Source organism: Hylobates moloch, unplaced genomic scaffold, assembly GCF_009828535.3.
Source record: "Hylobates moloch isolate HMO894 unplaced genomic scaffold, HMol_V3 SCAFFOLD_7, whole genome shotgun sequence".
NCBI classification, from domain to species: domain Eukaryota; kingdom Metazoa; phylum Chordata; class Mammalia; order Primates; family Hylobatidae; genus Hylobates; species Hylobates moloch.
In genome coordinates, this window is record NW_026652282.1 from 30,721,119 (window position 1) to 30,741,877 (window position 20,759).

Sequence of the window (20,759 nt, forward strand, 5' to 3'; positions counted from 1 at the left end):
TAGAATGTAAACTTTGTCAAAATTCAAGCAACCACATATAAAAAGATCTGTTCCTGGATTTTCTATTATATTTCACTGTTCTGTTTTTCTATCTTTATATAAATAACACACTGTTTTAATCACTGTAGCTGTGTAATAAATCTTGATATTTGACAGTGTTAGTGTGCCAGCTTTACTTTTATTTTTAAAATTGTCTTAGCTAGTTTTGCCCTTTGCATTCAGATATATACATGGCAATATATATATAAAAATACTTCTTAATTTACACATATGTGCACACATTCACAAGTTGCTATAATTTTGACTGGTATTGAATTTACAGATGAACATTTAGGGATAATCACATCTTACCATAATATGTCTTCTAATTCTTGAACCTGGACTATTCCTCCACTTACTTAGGTCTTCCTCAATTATTTGAAATAGGGTCTTATATTTTTCATCTTATAGACATTGCACATACTATTTTTAATTTATAAATATATATCGGTGTGGTTTATGCTACACTCAATATCCTTTTTAGCATTCCTTTTTCATTTGTCTGTTGCTGCTGTGTAGAAATATGATTAAATACTATATATTGACATTGTATCGGTGAACTTTCTAAGTTCACTAATTAATTTCAAATATTTGTACACTATTTTGAATGTTATGCATTCACAATTATGCCATCTTCAGTTAATGAGTATTTTGTTTCTTCCTAATTGCTAAAATTTTCATTCTAAATATACTTAATCAGACCACCAGAACTATGCTGAATAGAAGTAAATATAAAATATATCTTCTTGTTTTTGTTCTTCAAGGAAAACAATTCAGCTTAGTTTCATTACATATGATACATGCTTTAGTTTTCCCAAGTAACTTTTTTCAAAATAAAAAAATTGTTTTGTCAGAAAAGATTGTTTTGTTCTTCGTTTGCCAATAGATTTTATCATGAGTGGATATCATTAATTCATATTGAATTTCATTAAATGCTTTTTTCTGAATCCATTATGCTAATCATGTGATATTCCTTCTATTTCTCTTGTAATGTGAATTGTATTGATTGATTTTTAACTTGTTGATATTTATTTAGAACTTAGCATATGTGTTCATGCGAGAAATGTATCTGTTGATTTATTTTCTTTCAATGCCTTTGTGAGGTTTTGTTATTTGGGTTATGTAGACCTCATAAAATGATTTGATATGTACCTCTACCACCTTTTGATTACCTGGATGAGTATGAATAATGTTTAATATTAGTTCTTACATAAATGTTTGAGAGTATTAACCAGCAAAGCCATTTGACCTAGAGTTTTCTTTGTACAAAAGTCTTTATTTACAGTTTTAAATTATGTAATAGATATGAATGAAACTGTTCTGATTTTGTATTTTTTATTGTGCCAGTCTTAACAAGTTATGTTTCTGGGACTATTTCCTTATACAAGTTTTTCTTTTTATTGACATAAAGTTGTCTATAAATGTTCTTATTTCATCTTTAAAATCTGTAGAATCTTTATTTATACCCCCTTTTCATTCCCGATATTATTTTTGTTCCTTCTATTTTTTTGTTTTGTTGAAAAAAAAAGCTCTCTTTGCAGTCAATATTTTTATTTTTTCTGATTGTTCTCTTTGACTTTGACTTTCAGTAGTTCTGTTACAATATGCCTAGATGTGGCTTTCTTTGTGTTTGCCCTACTTTGAGTGTAGAATTTCTTGAACTTGTGTTTTGATATCATTAATCAGTTTTGGAAAAAAATCTCAGCCATTATCTTTTGCAATATTGCCCTGCACTTTTCTCTCCTCTCTCCTTCATGGCTCTCATTTGCATTATACTAGTCATTTTCACTGGGCCCCATATGTTTCTCATGCTCTTTTTCTGTACTTGTCATTGTGTTTTCTCTCTGTATTTCAGTCTGAATACTGGCAAGATAGTGTCAATAACTGCGACATCTCTTGGTTTGTTTCCATTGTCTGTCATATTTTTCTTTTGGTCTTTTTTTATACTTGTAAAGTTTCTGTTAAATCCAATACATTGTTTTGAGTCTATTAAGTTTCTAAGTAATGGTATTTTTTTCTAGAGTTGGTTTACTCCATATACCTTGGTAAACTAAGGGTCGGTTGATCTTAAATCAAATAGGGACTCAGCCAACTAAGCCTTATAGGTTCATTTTACTTTTGATTCTTATCTGCTCTTCAAAATTAGTCCTCCGACTTCCAAATGAAAGATTAGAACATTTACTAAGATCCTTTTTTCCTTGGTGTGTTTTGGACATCAGTTGTGTCACCTCAGAATAAAGAGATTGTTGAAACCTCTACTACTTGTCTTTTAGAAGTTTTCAATTTAGTTTTTCTGCTTTTTACCCTGAAGCAGTTTAATAATTTAGCAAATGCCTTCAAGTGAAACTTGACTTCACACTCTGCCCCTTTTTTCTCATGTTGGTCTTTCAAGTCTTGTCTGTCTTGGCAGCCACATACTTCAATTTTTGGACCTTCTGCTTTGTGAGTTTGCTAAAAAGCTCTTTTGGCTTTTCTGCCTCTAAGCAGTAGCATTTTACTAGATTTGCAGCATCTCACTCCATGCCAAGAATTGGCAAATGTTCCTAGGAAAATTCAACTCATAGAATATTTGCTCACTTGTTTGCAGTTCACTTCTTTTGAGAAATTTGACTACTCAAATTCTGTGGGGTTCAATTTTAATCTGATGGAATGCCTTTAAAGGCACGTATGTAAGGATAGATTATTTTCCTTAATCTGGCTCTTTAAATTTTATAGCAGTAATATTGGTTTTTCACAAGCTACTTTATCGTAGTCAGGAGCTTACTTCCCATCAAGGCACCTCTGATTAATTTTTTTGGCTACCACTCCCCCAGGAAATAGACATAGTCATTACATTCACCTTTACAGCCTTCAGAAGAATCAACATTGGAAATAGGCACACTCCCTGGTTTTTAGGAAAGTGATGAGATAAAAAACATCCCTGGAACCCCTTTACCTGTGCTCATAAATTTCTTATCTCAGTAGGTCTTTTTCATTGTCCATGTTATACCTCAGACAGCAGCACTAGTGGCCCCACTGATGTGAGCCATTTCTCAGCCAAAGAAACATGTTAAAATTGTCCCAAGGCAATGAGTGTCAGCAACAGGGGCAGAATTTTTAAAGTTCTTTAATTCCAAATTTTTCTGGTACAGTCAACCTCAGTTTCTCACCAGCTTAGCTCCTTGATTAAAGATGAATCTGGGTATCTTTGAGGAAAAACCCTGCTAAGCTGCCAAAAATTTAAACCTATAATGTCTCTTAGCCTTTTCCAAAGGGACCTATGGCATTTTACCAGAGAGATTGTACACAGAGGAAATAGAAATAATAATATGTTTGATGATTACTGAACACTGAACTGACCCTAATTATAAAACTCAAAATGTCACCGTGTTCTGCCAATCAGAGTAAGACCTATAGAAGTTAGGTAATGGAATTTTAGCTCAGATCCTTCTCACACTGGGTCTAGTTGGTCCCCAAACACATCCTGTAGTTATTTCCATACTTCTAGAATACAGAATTGGAGTAGTTACACTCAGCAACTGGTAGAATACAAATATAAGTTTCCTGAGCTGTGGTGTGAGGGATATTATGGTAGGAAAGCCCAAGTGGAAACCACTAGAACTTCTTCTACTGAGGAAAACAGTAAGTCAGAAGAAATAACACATTCCTGGAGAGTTGGCAGAGATTAGTGCCACCAATCAGGACTAGAAGGATACAGAATGGAAGTGGTATATATGACATTGGGCCTGAGCAGGTCCTGAAGGCATGAGTAACTTACATGAAGAAATTGCACATATGCTAATGGTCTTCCTTTTGCTACACTGCCTTCTCTCTCTCAATCTCCATCTCTGGCCTAATGGTAAATTCTCTACAATCAGGTGACAGAGGAAGAGAATAATTGAGCCTGGTATACAGATGGCTCTGCATAATACAGTAGGCATCACCTGAAAGTGGACAGCTGCAGCACTATAGCCCCTCTCTAAGACATTCCTGAAGGACAGGGAAGAAAAAAAAAGTGAGGGGAAATTTTGCTTGGAAAATTTTATTTTTCTTGGAAGGAGAAATGACCAGATGTGTGACTGCATACTGATTCATGGTCTGTAGCCAAGGGTTTTATTGGATGGTCAGGGACTTGGCAGGAGCATGACTGAAAAACTGGGGACTAAGAAATTTAGGGAAGAGGAATGTATCCAGACCTCTCTGAACAGGTGAAAAATGTTTTTAAAAAGTCCATTTCATGTGAATGTTCACCGAAGGATAACCTTAACATAGATGGCTTTTAATAATTAGGTGGACAAGATTACTTATTCTGTGTATCCCAGTCAGCCTCTTTATCCCACCTCCTGTGTCATTGTCCCATGGCCTCATGAACAAAATGACCATGTTTGGCAGGAATAGAGGTTATCTATGAGCTTAGAAATAAGGATTTCCACTAACCAAGGCCAAACTAGCTACAGCCACTGCTGAGTGGGCAGTAAACCAACTGTAGGTACCAGCAACGGGTCTATGATACAGTACCATTTTCTGGGGTTGGTCGCTAGCTACCTTGTGGCAGACTAATTACAATGGATCACTTCCATCGTGGAAGGGAAGGCACTTTATTCTTACTATAAGAGATGTTGCTATGGTCTGAATGTTTGTGTCTCCCCAAAAATTACAGGCTGAAGCCTATCCCCCAAGGTAATGATTTAGGAGGGGGCCCTTTTAGGGGTTGATTAGGTCATGAGAGAGAGCCTTCATGAATGGATTAGTGCCCTTATGAAAGAGGATTAAGGTATCTTGTTCATCCTTTCAGCCATGTGAGGACACAACAAGAAGGCATCACCAATGAAGAATAGGCCTTCATCAGACATCCAATCTTCAGGCCTCTTGATCTTGGACTTCCTAACCTACAGAATTGTGAGTGATAAAATTCTGTTTTTTATAAATTACCCATCCTAAAGTATTTTTCTTATAGCAGGCCAAATTGAGGCAGATACTTACACTGGATATAGATTTGCTTTATTTCTACACAATGCTCATACCAAAACTACTATCTGTGGAATACAGATAATGCCTTATCCATCATTATGGTGTTCCTCAAAGCATTGCTTTTGATCAAAATCTCCCTTTAGAACAAATGAAGTGCAGCAATGGGGAACATACTCATAGGATTCACTAGTATTACTGTGTTTTCCATAATTTCCAAAACAAGTGGCTTGATAGAATGATAGAATGGCCTTTTGAAAACTCAGCTACAGGATCAGGTAGACAGAATTCCTTGTAGCACTGGGGCAACATTCACCAGGAGTCTGTATATGCCCTGAATCAATGTTAAATATGTTGGTGTTTCACTCATGGCCAGATTTCACAGGCCCCAAAATCAAGGGGGGGAAATGGGAGTGGCACCACTCATTATTAGTATCCCTAGTGATGCACTAGCAACAAATGTTACTTCCTGTCCCTGAAACCTTAAGTTCTGCTGGTCTATAGGTCTTAATTTCAAAGGGAGAAATGTTTCCACTAAGAGACATAAAAATGATTCTGCTGAACTAGAAGCTGAGACTGTCACCCTACTGTCACCCTACTACATTACACTTATGCCTCTGAGTCAACAGGCAATGAAGTTACCTTGCTGGCTGGGTTGATTTGTCTTGATTAGTGAGAGAATATTGGACTGCAATTACACAATTGAGGTAAAGAAATGTAAATCTGGAAGACAGGACATACAGAATCTCTTAGGATATCTCCTAGTACTATCATACCATCTGATTATACTCAATGGAAAGCAATAACAACCCAAATCAGGAAGGACTATTAATGACCCAGACCCTTCATGAATAAAGATTTAGGGAATCCCAGTAGGCAAAGATCCATTACCAGTTTAGGGGCTTGCTGAGCACGATGCAAATGTGGACTGGATAGTAGAAGAAAGTAGTTATAACTATTAGCTATGATCATGTGATCAGTTGTAGAAATGAAGATTGTAATTATTACAAATTTTGATGTCTTATTTCATTATGTTTGTGTGTATATATAATATATACCAATTGTATTGTCTTCTTTTACCCACTTATCATCTAACATAATATATTTTAACAATATTTATTGCCATCATATTTTTTTTTACCTATTTTAAAGTTTTAATTTATGTATCATAAAATTAGTGCATTTCAATGATTTTAACTATATTCACAGAATTGTACAGCCATTACAACAGTCTGATATTAGATTTGCCGAACAACTGTCAATCCTTATTCTTCCCTTGCTCCAGCTTTAGGTAGCCCCTAATCTACTTCCTATCTCTACGGTTTTAACTATTCAAGATATTTCATATAAACAGATTTATACAGTATGTGTTCTTTTGAATTGACATTATTTCACTGAGCATAATGTTTTGAGGTTCACTTGTGTACTATACATCAATATTTCACTTATCTTTACTGTCATTTTGTTATATAGATCTACTACATTTTGTGTAACCGTCATTCATCAACTCATGGACATTTGAGTTACTTCCACTTCTTGGCTACAGTGAATATTGCTGCACTAAACACTCACATAAAACTCTTTGTGTGAACATATGTTTTAATTTCTCTGTGATGAATATGTTGGAGTGAAATTGCTGGGTCACATGGTAACTCTATGTTTAAATTTTTGAGGAACTGCCAAACTATTTTCCAATGTGACTGCACCATTTTACAGCATTCTCAGCAACATATGAAGGTTACATTTTCATGACACTCTTGCCAACACTTGTTATCATGTCTTTTTTATTATAGCCATTACAGTGGGTGGTAAGTGGTATTTCACGTGGTCTTGATTTGCTTTTCCTTAGTTGCTAATAATATCAAGCATCTTTTCATGTGCTTAATGGCCATTTGGATGTACTCTTTTTAGAAATACTTATTCAAGTTCTTCACCCATTAAAAAATATGAATCTTTTTATTATTCAGTTGTTAGAGTTATTTGTATATTCAATGTATGTCCCTGTTGAATATATAATTTACAAATATTTCTCCCTTTCTGAGAGATGTCTTTTCATTTTCTTTGTTTTGGTGATTGTGTAGAACAATGGATACTTTTTTCTTTTATTTTTTCAGAGAAAATGATTTTGTTTCATTTATTTACTTAATTATTTTTCTTTCCAAACATTTATTTTGTGTTCAGTGGGTACATGTGCAGGTTTGTTACATGGGAAAATTGCGTCTTGTTATTTTCTTGATTGTACTTTTTTGAAATGCAAACATTTAATTTTGAGTAAGTCTATTTTTTTTTCTTTTACCGCTCTGCTTTTGATGTCATTTCTAAGAAATAATTGCCCAGCTCAAGATCAGAAAGAAATGTATACCATGTTTTATCCTAAAGTTTACAGTATTAGCTCTTACATGTAGGTCTGCAGTCTACTTTGTATTGATTTTTGCATAGGTTGTGAGGTTCACGTTCAAATTAACTTTTTTTCATTTACATGTCCAGCTGTCCCCACATCATTTTTTCCTGTTCACATTTATTTTATTCTTTAAATTTATGAGGTTATATAAATATACATATATTTTATGCATATATACAATGATATAATAAAACCAGGGTAATTAGCATATTCATCACCCCAAACATTTATAATTTCTTTTTTTTTTTTTCGAGACGGAGTCTCACTCTGTCGCCCAGGCTGGAGTGCAGTGGCGCAATCTCGGCTCACTGCAAGCTCCGCCTCCTGGGTTCATGCCATTCTCCTACCTCAGCCTCCTGAGTAGCTGGGACTACACACAGGCGCCCGCTACCATGCCCGGCTAATTTTTTTGTATTTTTAGTAGAGACTTTACAGCTCCACGTGGCTGGGGAGACCTCAAAATCATGGCGGGAGTTGAAAGGCACTTCTTACATGGCAGTGGCAAGAGAAAATGAGAAAGCAGTAAAAATGGAAACCCCTGATAAGCCCATCAGATCTTGGGAGACTTATTCACTATCATGGGAATAGCATGGGAAAGACCAGCCCCCATGATTCAATTACCTCCCCCTGGGTCCCTCCCACAGCAGGTAGGAATTCTGGGAGAGACAATTAAACTTGGCCCCTCCAAATCTCATGTCCTCACATTTCAAAACCAATCACAACTTCCCCACAGTCCCCCAAAGTCTTAACTCATTGCAGCATTAACCCAAAACTTCACAGTCCAAAAGTCTCATCTGAGACAAGGTAAGTCCTTTCCACCTATGAACCTGTAAAATCAAAAGCAAGCTAGTTATCTCCTAGATACAATGGAGGTACAGGTATTGGGTACATACAGCCGTTCCAAATGGGAGAAATTGGCCAAAACAAAGGGGTTACAAGGCCCGTGCAAATTCAAAATCCAGCAGGGCAATCAAATTTTAAAGCTCCAAAATGATCTCCTTTGACTCCAGGTCTCACATCCAGATCATTCTGATGTAAGAGGTAGGTTCCCATGGTCTTGGCAGTTACACCCCTGTGGCTTTGCAGACTTCAGCCTTCCTCCCAGCTGCTTTCATTGGCTGGTGCTGAGTGTCTGCGGCTTTTCCAGGCACACGTGCAAGCTGTTGGTGGATCTACCATTCTGGTGTCTGGAGGATGGTGGCCCTCTTCTCACAGCTACACTAGGCAATGCCCCAGTAGGAATTCTTGGTCAGGGCTCTGACCCCACATTTCTCTTCTGTACTGCCCTAGCAGAGGTTCTCCATGAGGGCCCTGCCCCTGCAGCAAACTTTGGCCTGGGCATCCAGGCATTTCCGTACATCTTCTGAAATCTAGGTGGAGGTTCCCAAACCTCAATTATTGGCTTCTGTACACCTGCAACCTCAACACCACATGGAAGCTGCCAAGGTCTGGGGCTTTCACTCTCTAAAGCTCTATGTTGGCCCCTTTCAGCCATGGCTGAAGCAGCTGGGACACAGGGCACCAAGTCCCTAGGTTGCACACAGCACGGGGACCCTGGGCCCAGACCATGAAACTACTTTTTCCTCCTGAGCCTCTGGGCCTGTGATGGGAGGGGCTGCTGTGAAGGTCTCTGATGTGACCTGGAGACATTTTCCCCATGGTCTTGGGGATTAACATTAGGCCCCTTGCTACTTATGCAAATTTCTGCAGCTGGCTTGAATTTCTCCTCAAAAAATGGGTTTTTCTTTTCTACTGCATCATCAGGCTGCAAATTTTCTGAACTTTTATGCTCTCTTTCCCTTTTAAAACAGAATGCTTTTAACAGCACCCAAGTCACCTCTTGAACGCTTTTCTGCTTAGAAATTTCTTCCACCACATACCCTAAGTCATCTCTCTCAAGTTCGAAGTTCCACAAATCTCTAGGGCAGGGACAAAATGCGGCCAGTCTCTTTGCTAAAACATAGTAAGAGTCACCTTTGCTCCAGTTCCAAACAAGTTCCTCATCTCCATCTGAGAACACCTCATCCTGGACCTTAATGTTCATATCACTATCAGCATTTTTGTCAGCCATTCAGCAAATATCTAGGAGGTTTTAAACTTTCCCACATGTTCCTGTCTTCTTCTGAGCCCTCCAAACTGTTGCAGCCTCTGCCTGTTACCCAGTTCCAAAGTTACTTCCACATTTTTGGGTATCTTTTCAGCAACGAGCCACTCTAGTGGTACCAATTTACTGTATTAGTCCTTTTTCATGCTACTAATAAAGACATGCCTGAGGATGGGATGAAAAAGAAGTTTAATTGGACTTACAGTTCCACATGGCTGGGGAGACCTCAGAATCATGGCAGGAGGTAAAAGGCACTTCTTACATGGCAGTGGAAAGAGAAAATGAGAAAGAATCAAAAGCGGAAACCCCTGATAAACCCATTAGATCTCATGAGACTTATTCACTATCATGAGAATAGCACAGGAAAGACAGGCCCCCATGATTTAATTTCCACCCCCTGGGTCCCTCCCACAACACATGGGAATTCTGGGAGATACAATTCAAGTTGAGATTTGGCTGGGGACACAGCCAAACCACATCATTTAATTAAAATTTAAGTATTAAATAGCATAAAGTAGCCTGGGTGCGGTGGCTCACATCTGTAATCTCAGCACTTTGGGAGGCCGAGAAGGGCAGATTGCTTGCATCCAGGAGTTAAAGATCAGCCTGGGCAACATAGTGAAACCCTGTCTCTACAAAAAATACAAAAAAAAAAACAAAAAAATAGTCACATATGGTGATGCAAGCCTATAGTCCCAGCTACTCTCAGAGGCTGAGGTGAGAGTAACACCTGGGCCTGGTAGATTGAGGCTGCAGTGAGCCAAGCTCATGCCACTGCAGTCCAGCCTGGGTGACAGAGTAAGGCCCTGTCTTAAAACAAAAAAAAAAGCAATTTAAAATAATTATACAGCTAAAAAAATATTCCTGATTCCCGCTATATCTTCCTGGTCAAACAATCCAAGAGTCGAAACCATCAATTGCTTCTTTATAAAAATCTTTCAATGCTTAATTTGAAGGCAACGATAGTAAAGACAATTTTGGAAAATTAAAAAGAAGTAAAAAAAGAAAATCAATCATGTTCCCACTACCTAAACACAACCATTTTCATTTTTTGCACATATGTGCTCAGTCTTTTTCTATGTACATAGATATTTGGCATAACTTTAATAATAGTATAGATACCATACATATAATATGTTTGTATGTATCTACATACACCACAATTCTTATTTTAAAGGATGCATAGAAACAGTGGATTAGGTGGGAGATCAGAGTATGGGTCACACTCAAGAATGGGGAGACAGTTACCCCATGCAAAATAATTTTCCTAGATCTTTTAACTAAAATATATTATGCAGATGTGACTTAATGCTAAATCACATGCCTGTTAATGACTGTTTCTAATTTTACACAATGTAGATTGTGCTGTTTGAGAAGTAGGACTTCTATCAGAAACCCAGATGTGATGTCTTAAACACAGAAAAGAAGCCTAGCTTGGTCAGTCCAGGGTTACCCTTGTTTTTCAAAATGACATCAAGGACTTAGGGTTTTTCTATCTTTCTACCTTTGCCCTTTTTTAACATAGAAGTGAAACTCTTGATCACAAGATGGCTGCAGGAACCCCAGCCACCATGCTTAATACCAAATAGCCATAAACTGTTTCTTGAACAATTTCCGAATTTCCATGTTTATAACTGGTGAGTGTGTTTATGTATTTTGTATCCAAGTGTAATTAAGTAATTATAGCTCTAGCAGCACATATATGTGAAAAGCTTAAATAGATATATGTATATACAGACACATACAAACGCACACATATATAACTTAACTAAAAATTAAGCAATTATAACTGTAGCAGGACATAGATATATTAAAAATATACAATTGAAAAAAAGATCTCTAGGAACTTGACCAGAAAGTGTGAAAGGTCACATTAGCCTAGGAATTCAAATGCACCATTATGTATAAGCCTTTGATGATACAGTCCTGTATATTCCAGTGGGTTGGAAATAATGCCTGCCCCTGATGCCTGAGAAAAGGTACTGAGCCCCTTAAGACTTGGAAGTAAAATGAAGATACCCAATAATTTATATTTTTGAATGTTACTGGAATTATCTTCCATGAGAAGCATTTGTATTGAAGTTATTTTTATGTTGTAAAGACAATTAATCAGGGGCTATGTGGGATGACCTTAAGGTAATGACGACCAATATGAAATGCTCAGCTAATAATCTGATACAGTAATCCAGATATGGGCAAATACAGGTCAGAACCACAACAATGACAAGAGAAAAAGAAAGGAAGAGACATAATTAAGAGGAACTTCAAGAACAGATTCTTTCAATATTTAGCAATGTCTGTATACGGAACAAATTAAATAAATCAACAATGACTCCAAGATTTCCAGCTTGTATTGCCTGGGCAAAATGACACATAGCTGAGCAAGAATGTGCCAGTATTTAGATTTGCAGTTTTCTTTAAAATAAATCGTTAAATGTAAAGAATTAAGTCAATAATTTGACATACTATTTATAGGCTATATATGTGATACACTTTATATTAAATGATGTTTAAATCTTAAAAGGTAATGAGCTCCTACTGGTATATACCATAAAACCCTACTTTCAGCTTTCTAGAGATGTTAAGATATAGCTCGCCAATTATTTTATTCTTTCTTATAAGAATAAGAAAACCATGTTTGGAAGTCTAAAATTAAGGCCAAGTGTGTAGATTTTAAGATATTCCGATTTCTAAGAAGTGTTAAGGCTACTGTTCTTAGTTTCTTTACTGAAAATAGTATAATTGTCAATGATTTCAAACCTCTAATTGATGATTTTTTTTTCTGTTTGTTTATGCAGTGTGTAAATCTCTTTAAAGCCCATAGGGGAAGCGAGCCTGTTTTGACACTTGCATTATATTCCATACAATGTGTTTTGTGAGTGAATTAAGGATATTCTACAAAATCACTACTAACCTATTGTGTAGATTATTACATACCTTCCAACAGACATTGGATATTTGGGAAATGGGAGAAGGGGCTGTTCTATTACAATTTCAGTCTCTGTGAAGTATAAGGTTAAAAATATTAGAGTCCTTTTTGCAATTAATAATTAACCAGCTTTTGGTAAAAAAAATTTCTAAATCATAAGAAATTTACTAAAATATATCTGCTTTTTATTTGAACATTTGTTATAGATTTGGATTTTGCAAAATTGAAATTATCTTTCTTGAGGTAATAACTTTTAAACTGTAACTTCTAAAGAGTGTTTTATGTAATTAGAAAAATTTACAAATAAGTTATTAGAAATAAAAAATATTAATACTCATTCAAAAGAAGCAAAGACTATTCAATAAAATGAGAATCGCAATCACCCTGAAAGGACACAATCAATCACACACGAACTGATAATGTTACATAGTTAAAATATGCACTCTTAGAAAACCCAAATGGAATTCCATTTTAACACAGTAGATTTTTATATTACATCATTTGTTTCAAAGTTTATATATTTGCTCTTTGATCTGTATGCTATTTAGATGAATAGATAATTGTTTTCAGGGGATAATGACATTTTTTGATGCTTTGCTTTTGTTTTGACATTTGATATTTTGTGGTCTGAAAATATGGCTTATAAAAATGTCTCTTTAGGTAGAATGCTTTAATGTTTTGTCGAGAGTTCTATACAAATGGATACTCCATTAGAGGTTAAAAACCTTCATTCTTACAGTCAATCTCTCTTCTCTCTCTCATCTTCTGCCTTTTTCTCTTTCTCTCTCATAAAAAAATTACATAATATTATTTAAATCCCAAGGAATCATATTAGTCTTTTGACTTAAAATACTAAAATATTTTACTATGATGATTCTAGTATCTTGGTATTGTCTAGGAGTTTTGCTATATGTATTTTCTTGCTTTTCTGTTTGGTGCAAAAAAAAAATGAGTTTTTAAATTATCCATTGGTTATTAATTTTATTATAGAAATGTCCATTAGTGTTGTATTGATGCTTTCACAAATTAGCAAAAACTCTGGGGCTAAAAATGATGCACATTTATTATACTATATTTCTATAGATTAGAAATCTTACACAAGTGTCACTGGGCTTCAATCAAATGTTTTCCTTCCTGGATACCCTCAGAGAAAATAAGTTTCTCTGACTTTTGCAACTTCCAGAAGCCACTCACAAATTCATTCACTCATGGCCCTTGCCTCCATCTTCAAAATGAGTATCATTGCATGTCTCTTATCCTTTTGCCATCATATCTTTTGACCACAGCCAGGAGGGGTTCTCTGCTTTTAAAGGTTCATAATTAGGTTGAAACTTATTGGATAATCCAAGATAATCTCTCCTTCTCCAGTCCTTAACTTCAGTCACATTTGCAAAGTCTCCTTTACAGCGTGATATGACATATTCACAGATTACAGGGATTAGGAAATGCACATCCTAGAGTTCTAATCAATGATTTTGGTTCTCACCTTGAATGCTGCCTTTTGTGAAATGAATACTGTCTTATATGATATTAATATTGCCTCTTGTGATTGACATTTGTTCTTGTATGTCAAGTACATCATATTTCACCCTTTAATTTTTCAACATCTGTGTTACCTTTCTAAAGTGATTTTTTTTGGACTAGATATTTGCCAGAGGTTTTTTCACCTCAAACTCGGTATTTGATAGGAGGAATTAGTCTATTCTACTTTATTATGATAACTGATATAGTTAATTTTATTTTCTTCATTTTATTTTGGGTATTCCATTTTTTTTTGTTTATTAATAAAAGAGAAAGACAGTCACCTTCTAACTGTTCTCACTAGGGTCATTTAATTCATTAGGATTAAAATTTTGTGGGGCTACCTATATTTTTATGATAAAATTTTATATTCAAGGATTGCATGTAGCAAGTATCACTGCGTATGGGTCCTTGTACATTGAAACTCTGGGCCTCTGGAATAGCTGTGAATCTGCACTCCTGACCCCAGGTGCAACAACAATTTCCTATAAACGTTAACAATAAGCAAATTTTGGTTGTTGAGACTCTTGAGCCAAGGAGTTGAGAACAGAAACAGATTAAGTAGTACATGTATTTATGCCACCATATCCCAAAATCCCATTTCTACATTTACTCTTTATCCAAGCAAAATCAGGCTCTGTCTCAACTTCCTGTGCTAAATCCAATGGGTATTTTTCTGTGATTATGTTAATGAACTTTTTTGGCCTCATTTGGAATTGTTAACTATTTCCACCTTCTTGAAAATCCTTCACTTGCTTTTCACAAGGTTATATTTCCTCTTTATAAGTTTTTCTGTCATGTCTGTATTCTGTTATAGGTCCTTTCCATGGCTATTATTTACATTTAAATATTTATTAACTTATCACTAGATCTATTTCTTACTTCATATATATTATTTGGTTAACCTTATCTTCTCCCATGTTTTCAAAACCAGAATTATCTGGACTTGGTGATTGTGTAGATACAAAGTTTAAGGAAGGATAGAAAGTTAAGATGACACCTGAGACTCTTGATTGGACATTTTAGTTAATTCCTATTAGAATAATAGCATACAAAACAGGTTTGTAAGAAAATAATTATTCAGCTTTGATCATAGTGAGTTTGAGGTGCCTGTTATTCAAATTAAAAATAGTCAGTACTATCAATTGAGTATACAGTCCTAATTAGCAGGAGATATTCTATGGATGTATGTCTTTGGCATTCATCTCACTTGTGAAATAATTGAAGTCATGAGACTAGGTGAGAATGTTATAGAGGAATCTGTGGAGTAGGGGCATGAAAAGAGAACAAAAGCCAGAGTTCTAAAAAACATCAACGTTTAAGAGTTAGATAGAAGAGAGTATCACAAAATGACTGACTATAGGCAATTAGATAAGTGTGAGAAAGCTCAGGAGGAGAATGTGATATAATAAAAACAAAGGAAATGTATGATTGATGGACAGAGTTGACTGCTCAACTCAGTCATTCCCTCCTTCTACATAATTTATAGAATCTAAAGCATATTCCATCAGCTTTATGCCCAGGGAGGGGAGAAAATACCTTCAGCCCACAGAGTATGAATTATGATTGGCCTAAATAAAATATGCTAATCTCAACTTCTTTGCCGGTGACGATTTTATATATTGGCTTATTACAAAGTGCTAGCCAATGAGAAGTCAGGGAAAATCTTGGGTATTCTGAGAAAAGACAAATGTTCTATGCCATCTACTAGTGGCACTTCTCTTTTTTAGCCAAACATTTTATACTTAATAAACACTTTGATTACAGAAAATTAGGTGGTACAAGCTGTAATTCTTAAAATGTAGATTATTGATGAGTAAGAGAGGAAAACTGGCAGCAAGCACTGACTCAATTACCTCAGGCTGGGGAATTTGTTACCCTTTTTATATAAAGCATAACACATGGTCAATTTTTCTTTTGTTATATTCTGTGATGTAGACTACATTTCAAATGATGAAAGAAAATTAGAAGTGGGAGGGGAATTCCAGGGTATTGCCATGAGTTGTCCCTTTCTTAGAGCTCACAGAAGAAAGAGTAGCACTTGGGTAAAATATGAGTAGTCTAAAACAGGAGTGTAAAATGAGTAAGAGAGATTCTGTCTGTGTCTACGTAGTAATAAATTAAGCAGGAGGCCATTAGCTTGAGCTGTCTCCATAATTTGAATTTCTACATAACAAACTGAAACCTAACTTAGAAGTCTATTATTTTTGTGCACCAAATAGCCAGGTTTTAGCCAATAACAAACAGGAAAGCTTCAGCCAATCACAGGCAGCCATTACCATCCAGGAGCTTGGGAAATTCTGGAAATCAAAGGAAGAAAAGTGGACCTCCTTCTGGACACTGGGGCTGGTCTCTCAGTTCTCCTCTCCAATCCAGGCTCCCTCTCCTCACTTAGCATGACCATGAGGGGCATCTCAGGAAGGCCTTTAACTTGATATTTTTCCCAACCCTTTAGTTGTAGTTGGGGAGACCTCTTGTTCACCCATGCCTTTCTAATTATGCCTGAAAGCCCATCTAAGGACCACCACCCTGATGGCTCCAGGACAAACTCTTTGTCTCCCCTTAGTGGAGACTGGTATTAACAGAAGTTTGTTCAATTCAAGGAAAAATTGGCTGAGCAACAACTGCCATACCAGTTCAGATCCACCTTAAGGATTCCATCTCCTTTTCTAACCAGAAACAATATCCCCTGAAACCAGAAGTTAGGAAAGGACTAGAAGCTGTCATTGATAAATTAAGGTTGCAAGGCCTCCTCAAACCCTGCCACAGCCCTTGTAATACCCCAATACTGGGAGTCCAAAAACCCAACTGGGAATGGAGACTAGTTCAGGACCTCTGCCTCATTAATGAGGCTGTGGTTCCAATTCACCTGGTGGTTCCCAATCCATTTACCCTACTAACTCAGATACCTGAGGGAACTAAATGGTTCACAGTCCTGGACCTAAAGGATGCCTTCTTCTGCATACCACTATACCCCAACTCCCAGTATTTGTTTGCATTTGAGGTTCCCTCTAACCAAACCACCCAGTTAACCTGGATGTTGTTACCTCAGGGATTCCAAGACAGCCCCCACTTGTTGGGGCAGGAATCTTCAAGAGACTTCTCCGAGTTTCTTTATCCTGAGGTTAAAGTTTTACAAATGTAGATGACATTCTCCTCTGTGCTCCAACTGAAGAAATCTCTCAGGAGGGCAGTAAGACTCTTAGTTTTCTGGCTAACAGAGGATGTAAGGTTTCAAAATCTAAAGCTCAACTCTGTAAGACTTCAGTGAAGTACCTCGGCCTGGTATTGTCAGAGGGGACCAGGGCATTGGGCAAAGAAAGGATTAAGCCCATCTCCTCCTTCCCCTTCCCCCAAACTCTCAAGCAACTGAGGGGATTCTTAGGCATTACAGGATTCTGCAGACTATGCATAGCTGGGTACAGTGAAATAGCTCATCCCTCGTATCTCCTAATAAAGGAGACTCAGGCAGCTAAAACTCACTGGCTAATTTGGGAACTGGAGGCTAGAAGGCCTTGGACCAACTAAAACAAGGCTTGCTTAAGGCACCAGCCCTTAGTCCCCCCATAGGGAAGAGATTTAATCTTTATGCATCAGAAAGGAAGGAAATGGCCCTGGGAGTTCGAACCCAGGCCATTGATACCTGAGGAGGCAGTTGTCTGTTAGCCACAGACTCCCCTTAGAAAACAGCAGTCCTGCCACATTATGTGGAGTATAAAAGGTAGCCTGTAGGCTACCTAAGGAGCTTGATTTGGTGGCCAAAGGATGGCCAGTATGCCTCCGGGCAGTTGCAGCGGTAGCCTTATTGGTACCAGAGGCTACTAAGTTAACCATGGGGACTAACTTAACTGTTTACACTCTGCGTAATGTGGCAGGACTGCTGTCTTCTAAGGGGAGTCTCTAGCTAACAGACAATGGCCTCTTCAGGTATCAAGCTCTGCTATTAGAGGGATCTGCAGTCCCATTCAGAACCTGTCCCTCCCTAAATCCAGCCACCTTCCTCCCAGAGAAAGCTTGGGAGCTTGAACATGACTACAAACAGATAGTAGTATGAACCTAGGTGGCCAGAGAGGACCTCAAGGAAACCCAGACTGGATTCTTCTTATAAACAGAAGTTCTTTTGTAAAACAAGGAATCCATAAAGCAGGGCATGCAATAGTTTACTCTGAATGATATTGTTGAGAGTGCATCTCTCTCCTCAGGCACGAGTGCTCAACTAGCCAAACTAATTGTCCTCACAAGGGCACTCAAATTCAGCAAAGGAAAAGCAGTTAACATTCATACTAATTCTAAGTATGCTTTCCTAGTCCTCCATGCCCATGCCACTTCTGGAAAACAGTCAAAAGTTTAAAGCCACCAAGTTAACATAATATCAGTAAATAGACAACTCAAAAATGGTAGAAAACTTTGTGGCATTTTATTTTCCCTATGTCCAACTCCGTCCATGGCTCAGCAGTGATATAGAAGACAGCAGTCCATAATCCCAGTGTGAGATTATGGTTCCTGGTTCTAGAAAGAACAGAATAGAACTTATTTACAATTTTTTTTAATTTTTAATTTTTGTGGGTACATAGTAGGCATATATATTTTTAGGGTACAATGAGATATTAGGTATGCAATGCATAATAATCACATCATGACAAATGGGGTGTTAATCCTCTCAAGCCTTTATCCTTTATGTTACACACAATCCAATTTTACTGTTTTGGTTATTTTAATATATACAATTAAATTATAACTTAATATAGTTACCCTGTTGTGCTATCAAATATTAGATCTTATTCATTCTTTCTATTTTTTTCACAAATAATTTTGTGTGCTGTAACCTGTCTGGAATCTACCTTCAGGATTGACAAAAAGTGCTTGCCTTTGTTTTGCCTAACTCAGAACTCATACAACAGTAGAAAATGGTGGACATTCCTCAACATTGTAAGGCAAATGAACAACCCTGGGACAAAATATTATGGTTGAAGTATATAATAGAGCAACTAAAGCCTGAGAGGAAAAGACAGGATGTTTATTTGGGAAATTAGACATCCAAAAGTGCTCATGTATAGGAGATAATTTGCCCAAGGCAGGGTACATACTCAGAAAAGACCTAAGAATGCCCTATACTTTCACCTTTCATTAATCTATAGGTTCAGTGTAAGTAGGAAGTGAAGGGAAAAGCCATGTTGTAAATGTCCTGGCTAAATATTGAAGGAGTATCTCAGCACAAATTCAATCTGAAATATTGGGAGAGGGCACTAATGAAAAACCTATAGCACACCTCATAGTCAATGGTGAAAAACATGAAGCTTTTCTTCTTAGATAAGAACAAAAAAAAGTGCCTGCTTTCGTAACATACTTTGTATGGAAGATAGTTCCCAAAGCAAATAGAAAAAAAAATTAAGAATCAAAAGACATCTAATTTGTAAAGGTATAAGTAATATTAACAGAATATATAATTCTATCTATGGAATATTGCAGAGTCCACCAAAAAAGAGAGAAAACGCCTTGAGTTAATACACAACTTTGGCAAAGTTGTAGCTTACAACAGCAACTCAGAAAAATCAATTGTGTTTCTATACACTAGCAATGAATAATGCAAAAAGTAAGTTAAGAAATCAAATAATTTACAATATCATCTAAAACAATAAAGAACCTAGAGAAAAGATTAGCCAAACAGGTGATGGATTTGTACATTGAAATCTACAAAACATTTATTAAAAAATCAAAGAAGACTCAAGTAAGTGAAAAAATATTCTATGTTCACAGATTAGAACACTACCCAAAATGGTCAATACATTCAAGATAATCCCTATTCAAAGTACAGTGACTTTTGGGAGAAACAAAAAAGCCAGTTCTCAAATTCATATAAAATTACACAGGGTCCCAAATATCAAAACAGTCTTTAAAAAAGAAGGACAAATTTGGAGGACTCAAACTTCCCAATTTCAAAACTAATTTCAAAGCTAGTAATCAGTAGCAGAAAGACAAACATATAGAACAATGGAAAAGAACCGGGAATCTAGAACAAATGCATACATCTATAGTCAATAAATTTTAACAGGGATGCCAAGGTGATTCAGTCGGGAAAAATATTTTTTAAAATAAACAATACTGAGACTAATGCATATCTACATTCAAAGGAATAGGTTTTTACACCTATGTTACACAATATACAAAACTTAATTCAAAATGGATAAATGACTTTAATATATGTTTTCAGATCAATTGACATATAGTTTCTCATAATATTCTGTAATAATATTTTTAATTTCTGTGCTATTAGTTGTAATGTCTACTTTTTCATCTCTGTTTTTATTTACTTAGCTCTTCTCTCTTTTTTCTTAGTTTACATTAATTAGTTACCAGATGTTATTTGCAATCCTCACATAACCAAAAAACAAAAATCTATAACAGATACACAAAAAATAAAGAGTAGGAAATTATATCATATCACCAGAGGCAATCACTTTTATGCAAAGGAAGACAGGAAAGAAGTAAATAGAGGACCAACAAAACAATCAGAAACCAAATAACAAGATGGCAGTAGTAAGTCATTACTTACCAATAGTTAACATTGCATGTAAATGTACTAAATTTCCAATGAAAAGACATAGAGTGGGTGCATGGATTGAAAAAGAAGACCTAATTCTGTGCTTCCTACAAGAAACTAATTTCACCTATAAAGACCCACAAAGAATGAAAATAAAATGATGAGAAAAGATAGTCTATGAAAATGGAAACCAAAAATGAATAGGAATAGCTATATTTATATCAGCCAAAATGGAGTCCAAGACAAAAATTATATAAACAGACAAAAAGATCATTAT

General features: G+C 36.2%; 1 long non-coding RNA gene across 1 annotated transcript; it reads left to right on the plus strand.

Annotated features, from left to right (window-relative positions):
- The first annotated feature begins 4,797 nt into the window (after positions 1 to 4,797).
- On the plus strand, positions 4,798 to 19,807 carry LOC131383937 (uncharacterized). The gene is made up of 3 exons (XR_009214349.1): positions 4,798 to 4,917; positions 11,017 to 11,128; positions 19,411 to 19,807. It is a non-coding gene; the product is annotated as an uncharacterized LOC131383937 (long non-coding RNA).
- Positions 19,808 to 20,759: the final 952 nt, after the last annotated feature.